Source organism: Heliconius melpomene, chromosome 15, assembly GCF_056956725.1.
Source record: "Heliconius melpomene rosina isolate 202511_hmr_F chromosome 15, ASM5695672v1, whole genome shotgun sequence".
NCBI lineage: Eukaryota > Metazoa > Arthropoda > Insecta > Lepidoptera > Nymphalidae > Heliconius > Heliconius melpomene.
This window is the reverse complement of record NC_140403.1, coordinates 12,100,117-12,108,292: the sequence shown is the minus strand read 5'-3', so window position 1 is coordinate 12,108,292 and position 8,176 is coordinate 12,100,117.

Below are 8,176 nucleotides of genomic sequence, written 5' to 3'. Positions count from 1 at the left end.
AACCTAACATTAACGTTATTACGAAAACAGACTTAAGTAAATACAAGCATTTTACAAATAGTACGGAAATTCATTAAAGCATCTCAAGCGCTGTAATGATGGAAATAAAGCAAATTTGCTGAAAAGAAAAAATATAATTGGCTTAAATTAGGGACTTTCATAATTTTTATTACGATTATCTTGTTAAGTCTACATTATCTTATTTGTTACCGTATTTACAAACCATTACAAATTTAGTACTACGTCATGACTTTTTCCCCAAATCTCTTTCTGATAGTATAATTAAAATTTACTTTTATAATATAATGAGCATAAAATTAACATTAATTTTGTAACATAATTTGCTATGTTTATGAATAATAAGTGTTTTATGCCTGTACAACTAGTTGTTTTTTAGGATTCCGTACCTCAAATAAACAAAAATGAAATCATTATATTTTTCCGTCTGTCAAGACCGTTTATCACGTGGAGGTTTTAAGCTGAAATTAAGCTAAGCAAACGACTGCAAACTTAAGTTTATCAACTTTCATAAATTGTACATCCCGTCGATTTACAAACCTGAAACTAACACGGAACCCTCAGTAGGTTAGACTGACTCGAAATTCACAGATTTTTTTAATTATTCAAGCATATATAAGTCTTCCTCAAACAAGGAATATTAATAAAAAGAGAAAATATCTATAGAAAAATTATGTACCGTCTTTGTTTGTCGCAAAAGACTTCTGGGTTATAAAGAGGAGAAAGACCGAATGCTAAAAAATTTAATAATAAAAAATGTTACTGAAGCAGCAACATTTTGCAGTGTCTGTTTAATCCTGCGCTCATTTTTTATATCAATTGTGTGGAAGAAAGTCTCACAATTAGATTGTGACACCAGAGGGCCATAGACCGTCCCTCGTCAGCCTTCTCTGCATTTAATTTGGCTGTATTTTTTCTTTAAGCTTTTAATTTTTTTTAAATTCCTATGGGAGCGTAGCGACTGAATGTAATATAACGTTAAATTAAAATTCAGCTATCTTATGCAGAGTCACGAACGATTTTATGACGCATAGTCAAAATACTTTAAAGCGAAAATTTAAATTAAGTAATTTATAAGGCCAATTTAGCCGCAGGAGCACAAACGTGCACGACAGCAAACATGAAAGAAATATTTAATATTTTCATTAATGACGCAAAGCGCGGCGTTTAGTGTCGCCATTTAACACACAATACTTCCAGAATTCGGTGAAAAGTAGAGAATATTGAAAATATGCCTAATAAATTACATCCTGTAGATACTCATTAGACAAGTTGTTCGAAGCAATTTTGACACAAACATATTTCATAACATATTATTATGAACGTTGCATGTAACAGTTAATTATAAGTTTCAGTTTCAGTGAAATACGGTAGGTACGGTCCTCGCAATTAACGGCATCGCAGTATAATTCTGCATTGCGCTTGGTTGGTCGTAGTTTAAGAGGTTTTAGTTTGAAATTAAATGTTATGTTAGCGTTTTTAAATATATCCATAAAAAAAAATAACTCATCTTACGTAATTTGAAGCTAATTGACTACAAAGATCTAAAATTAATAAAATACGAAGAAGCGTTATGTAAAACAACACTTCGTTCGTTTCTGTGTTGTCAATATAATAATTAATGATTAAAATGAAGATATGAATAAAAATAAAATAAATATGAATAGAAATAAGCACACATTAAATATTTTTTGAAGTATAGATACAAATAAAGGAAACTGAAACGAAAATTCCAACAAACATCTGCTATAACATATTTCAAAAACATTACAGCCATCTTGCCCCATTTAAGCAGAAAAATAAAGAGCACAGTGACGAGCACAAACAGCGTTGATCCACTTTTTGCTAAGACGATAAAAGTTCTTATTGTGTCTAAGCGGTTACGGTGCGAATTTACGCCACCGTTTGAAATGTCAACAGCCATTTCCCAACATTTATCATGGAAATCATATTAACCATTCAAGAGCAGGGCTGTCACTCCACTGGAATGTAAACAGGTTGACTTTATATTTAAGAAAAAAACAACCAATAAAACTAGACCAAGAAAACTTCTTTGTCATGAGTGGGATTCATGTTAAATTGTTCGTAAATGATAAAGACGTAAAACTATGATAGAATGATAATATAAGTTAAAATGGATACAACATTGGCAGAATACTGTATGCTACTAATACGTACTAGTATATTACGCAAAATTAAAATCTAAAGACCTTCATTACAGCGGGTCACCATGGACGCTCATCTCATTTTTTTAGTAAATGTCGTGCAAAAATTTTTATAATATCAGCTTGTGATGCCAGAGGACCATACAGAGGCCAGAGGATTTAAATTTTGCTACTTATGCGGAATTCAAAAAGTTTAAACCACAAAAAGACATCAAAGAACCTGAGGGTCATCCGCAAAACGAGACTGTGCGTTACGCCAAAACATCGATTGGCACTGTCTCATATGGACTACTGTTCTCGTCTCAGAGCTGGTGCACCCCCGTATCAGCTTGAACCACTTGTTCGTGTACAACGTAGAGGCGTTTGAATCGTTGGGGTCCAATATACTCTAAAAGGCTTGACACTTTGGCATTAAAAATACTTTATTTACATTATAAGAAAATTTATTTATTTCTGATCAGTGGCTTTGGTTTTGGATGCGCAAGCAAACTAACAGACATACGAAAAATCAGACAGGGAGGAATTCTGCTGCTCTGCTGAGTGATTTATGTCTGTGTTATCGATACATTAATTAAATTATAATTAAAATATACTTTTTATCTCATGTGCAGAATTGACAATGAATTATAGCAGTCTTAGTTAGCACCAACGACTTCAAAGTACCCAAATGCAAAATTTTAGACTCGTAGCACTCGCAGCAACAAAATTTCATATAAACTTTTAACCCCCAAAAATAACTCCTTTTTAGCTTCACGCTCTATTAACTGCAAAGGCAACAACGCCGCACTTTGCCTCGACATTGCAACGAAGTAATGAAAATATTTAATATTTAAATTCCTAGACTGGGTATCGAAGAATCGCTTAGCTTCAAGATTCTATTTTCATAATTTTCAATTCACAAAATATGATATTGCTAAACGACTCAGGTGCACCCTTAGCTAATGTCATAAAGAGAGTACCAACTATGATTATATGTCTAATATAATAATTCAGGTACAAGATACATCGTCTGTTCGCCGTAAGTAAAAATTATATAAGTAAAGAATATTTTATAAAAATAGATATTGAAGAATAAAGGATCATGTATAATATTTATGTTATCCCAAACTTAGCTAAATGTTAATTTGTATTGCATATTGCAAATGATTACTTCAGTTAATGTACAAATAAGCAGAGATAAACAAGCGTTGTATTCTACTTATTCCATTCTTTCAATGACATCATGTAAAAGTGTACTTTCAGTACTACAGCAGCAAAGAGCCATTTAAAAATCGTAAAAATTAAATGAGACTTTAAACTAACAATGGAAACAATTTTATTTTCTATTTCAAAGCCATAGATGGATGGAAAATATAAAGAGCAGAAAAATTAAATGTCATTTAAGATTGTGTTACAGTGTTAAATAATAAAATTGTTGTAATGAGAAAAATATTTCAATATTGAAACACACATAACATAACAGAGAGGCTTAATTTGCAGCCTGTGAATAATTTGTTATTTTTTCTTATGAATTATAATAAATTGAATATATCACAAGAATATAGTTATTTTAAATATTTAAAGACAAATTAAATATTTTAATAACGATATTCAAATGCACACCTTATAAAGGAAATTTGTTCTTCTAACACAAAATATTGGTTTAAAAGTGCCAATGTAAATCAACCATTTATTCACCTATAACAAAAAAAAATACAACAAACGAAAGATTAAACTTTTAAAAAGTAAATGATAGGAGATGAGCACTAAAGCGAAGCACGGCTCTCTCGAGAAATATAAAATATTTGCATTCAAACGAGGGCACAGCAACAATAAGATGGAAATGCAGAATCCTACGCTATCCGCTCCCGTTAATAGCCAACGCGGCTTGGCCATTTTCTATTGAAACTAAGTAGCCTTCAATTTAGGTATTTTTTTGCAAGATGTCCTTCTTCTTCTTCTTCTTAAAGTGCCTCTCCAACTAGTGAAGGTTGGCAGTCAACTTCGCATACTTGGTCCTGTCCCTAGCCAAATGAATTAAATCTACGGCGTTTTTAATTCCAGTCCATTCTTTGATGTTCCTTAGCCCGCATCCGTATAGAACTATAGGCCACACGTAGTTTTGAAGCATACGTACACGCAGTGGGATTTTGATGTTTTTGTTACAGAGTACCTTTTTCATCTTCTCAAAAGAACTCCGGGCAATTTCAATACGAGTTTTAATTTCTACTTCGCTGTCCCACTTCTGTGTTAACCATGTTCCTAGATATTTAAATTTATCCACCTGTTCGACTCTTTGGCCTGCCACAAATAAGGTATAGTGAGGGTTACCTTTAGTGGAGATAGTCAGGAATTTCGTTTTAGTGACATTAATCTTCAGACCCGCCTCGACGCTGCTCTCGTTAACTCGATTTACCATTTCTTGTAGTTCGGCCGCTGATGAAGCTATTAGGACTGTGTCATCAGCATATCTCAAGTTATTAATACGGTATCCGTTGATTTTGACACCATATGATAAATCTTCGAGAGCTTCGGTCATAATCCTTTCCGAGTAGATGTTAAAAAGAGTAGGCGATAAAATACATCCCTGTCGAACTCCTCTTTCGATGCTGATTTCATGAGTTTCTTCTCCTTCTACTCTGACTGTTGCGATTTGATTCCAGTACAGATTTTGTATAATGCGGATGTCTTTTTTGTCCAGTCCAATATTATTTAAAATTAAAGATGTCCTTAAAATATATTTATTATGACAATCGTTGGAGAACCTAGTTTTGTTGGTTTTTTTAAAATATTTTTGTGAAATTTAGTAGCTTCACTTATTTATTGGTACTTATTAAGTCGTAGCAACTACGAAATACGTAAATATATAAGTAGATGTATACTCGGGACACTAAGTACTTTGCTATAGTTTGTATAAAAATCAGTATTTAGTTGTATGTAATGGTCAGACTGTCATTAAAAATATAACAAAATTATACAAATAATATGCGATATATGTAGCTATATTATAAAATAGTTTGTTTTCACCCCTAAAATATTAAATAATTAATTAATAGATACTCGTATTATTATTCTCTGAAGTTGTTGTACGATATTGGATATTTTAAAATGAGATGAGATATGCCTCATAATCTCGAAAGTCACAAAACTTATGAATAAAATAATTGCGGTGGATACTCTGACTATTTAGCTTGTAAACACCACTGCTTCGTATATTTGTAATGTAAATTACAGTAATCATGAAAATAAGCCTTTTTAAATTTAAATTGCATCGGGAATTGTGTACGCCTTTGCATTTAAATGAAGTGAACGTTTTTGCATTCATTTTCCTGACAAAATAATTATATTATTATGCCTCTAGATTCTCTTTTGAACTTGATTGTGAACTCGGTTCCTAACATTGTAAAAGTATTGAATGTTTGCATGTTTTCTATATTCTTTAATACATGTCGTTTAGCTTCATTTTTTTCTAAATTTACTCTCTTATTATAATTATTTCGGTTCATTAATTTTTAATTTTATTGATTTACGAAAAAAATGGTGTTACGTTTTTAAAAGATTATAAAAAAATAGCGAATCCCGCTGTAAAATCTGTTAGTCCATCAAAGTGTTACCGCAACCTTTGTAACCATTTGAATAATATATGTAAGTAATGTAGAAATAAGTTAATCTTCTCACCATCATAAGTAAATAAGGTGACATTTATTTTTGTTTAAAGGCTCGGTAAGCGCGTTGCCAGAGTGCACAGTGATCAACAGGCTTTTATATAATTAGTTAAGACTTAATATTCTATTTGTTAGCTTACGTTAAAATTGGCGGGATTTGTATGACATTAATTATATTACTTTGTCACGGCGCTTTAGGAATAGTTAGAAATGCAGTGAAGATAAAGCCTTGTAGTATTTTAAGCCGTAAAATATTCTTCTTTGTAAGTTTCCATTCGTGACATCATTGCTTTTCTGGGTAGGTAACAAAAAATAAATAATATATTCAAGTGATATAATTATTTTATTATATCTCTATTATCTATTAATCATATCGCCTTACATAAGCTATGAATGACGAGATATTATCAATAACAGTTGTGATACACTATTCAGGTCAAATTGGTTGCAATAAAGCAATACTCACTGTACATTATATTAATTTTATATGGAAGAATACTAGAAAAATACAACATTATAAAATAACATACCAGTATTTCAGTTCGTAGAATACAGAAGTAGTTTCAACACGTCATAACTATTCAACTTGTAAAGCACACACAGAGGCACTACTGGTAGCCAAACAGAATGAACACGATAATTTAATATGAATTGAACTGTTTCCAATAGAATAAAGCTAATTGACCTATATCTGATATATATATATTTGAATACACTTACGTAGAGCATTGATTGTACTTGTGAAGATACAATTTGGAAAATATTTTTTGCAATAATATAGATAGCGAAATTTCTTAGAAATAATAATGCAGTTAATATTACTGTAGGTAATCGGTTCGTCAATAAATTTTACTTCGAACACTTTGAAAAAAGCCAAGCTCTGATAAACCGTATCGTATCGTTGAATTGAATCGGTAATCGGAGTATTTACAAATCAAATACGATGTTAAAAAAATGATATATTTGCCGATACGATGACACTCGTGAATACATTCATACGTCGTCTTGACATCAGAGGACATTTAGGTATATGAGGGAGAATCCAACGGCACGTGGAGCTTGTTATGCAACGAAAGTACTTTTACGGTTATTTCACTTTAAAATATAACGTAATTCTGGCTCTATTAAAAGAAAATCAAATGAGTGGCACAAGGGTAACGCGACGGTTGTGGGTTCGATGCTAAGTCCGAGGAAAAAATATTATTTTTTCAATATTTCTTCATTTTTTCACTCAAGTATCAATTAACACGGAATTTCTTAATGCTAGATTTCCTCTGCCTACCCTGAAGGGTAAAGATGGAAAAATAATACTGTTTCTTGAAAAAGTAATTCCAGTGGCATTGACTATAATTTTTAATATTAAAAAGAAATGTAATACGAAGAATACAGTGTATTGAAGACAAAACTTTTTGGATCACATAGTACCTAACAAATATTGAAGAACTTCAACCGAGCGCATTGTACTGTAATACAGATGCAAAATAAAGTTTCAGTTTCAAAGTTTCCCTTCTAACTAGTTGTACTACTTTGACCCCACCATATTGAAGGTATATATGAATAGTGTTTTTACAAACTTTAGTCATGCGTTTGAATTTCGCTTACAGCGTATTCGCTTCGCTTCGATCGATCTCATTTTCTATACTTAGTATTAAGTGAAGGCTACCGAGGCGCAATAGGACAGCGGCTGAGTGTAATTGCGATATTCGTCAATTTGATGCTAGGGGGAATGACGCTATTTAATTATTTGCAGTTGACAGCTCTGGTGGACAAGGACTCTGGTGAGCAGGGCTTTAACTGGCTCGGAATGTGTTAATACAGACTTCTCTCTATCTAACCAGCTACCAGTATTTGCGGATAAAGTGTAAAGCAGAAAAAGGACAAAACTTTTTTTTATTTTTGAAAGTGCAAGCTTCAAAAAGCGCTTCTGCTGTTCGTCTCCACCTTAAAGGCTTGCAATACATTTGTAGCTTCTCTGGTGCTACACGGGGTCGTGGGCGGCGATGATAACTTACCATGTGGTGACCTGTACGAACGACCTCGTTTGCCTTGTTGTTTCCATAAAAAAAAAGATTTATTTACTTAAAAATATAAAACCAAAACCGAAATATATTATAACGTTGTGATATACTTCCAAGTCTATTCCCCACAAACAATAATGCTCGTACCTCTTTCGGTCTATCACTTTTCCCTTACTTAGAACTAAAGTTTCCACTTCGGAGGAGCGAGTTGGCTCCAGCGGCATTCCCTTGCTAATTAACGAGCGAGTCTGCATTGTTGGGTGCATCTCGGTCTGTAATAGGGTTGATGCTCTTTCTTGAGTTATAAGTAGTTAATATATGTAAGTTTTTT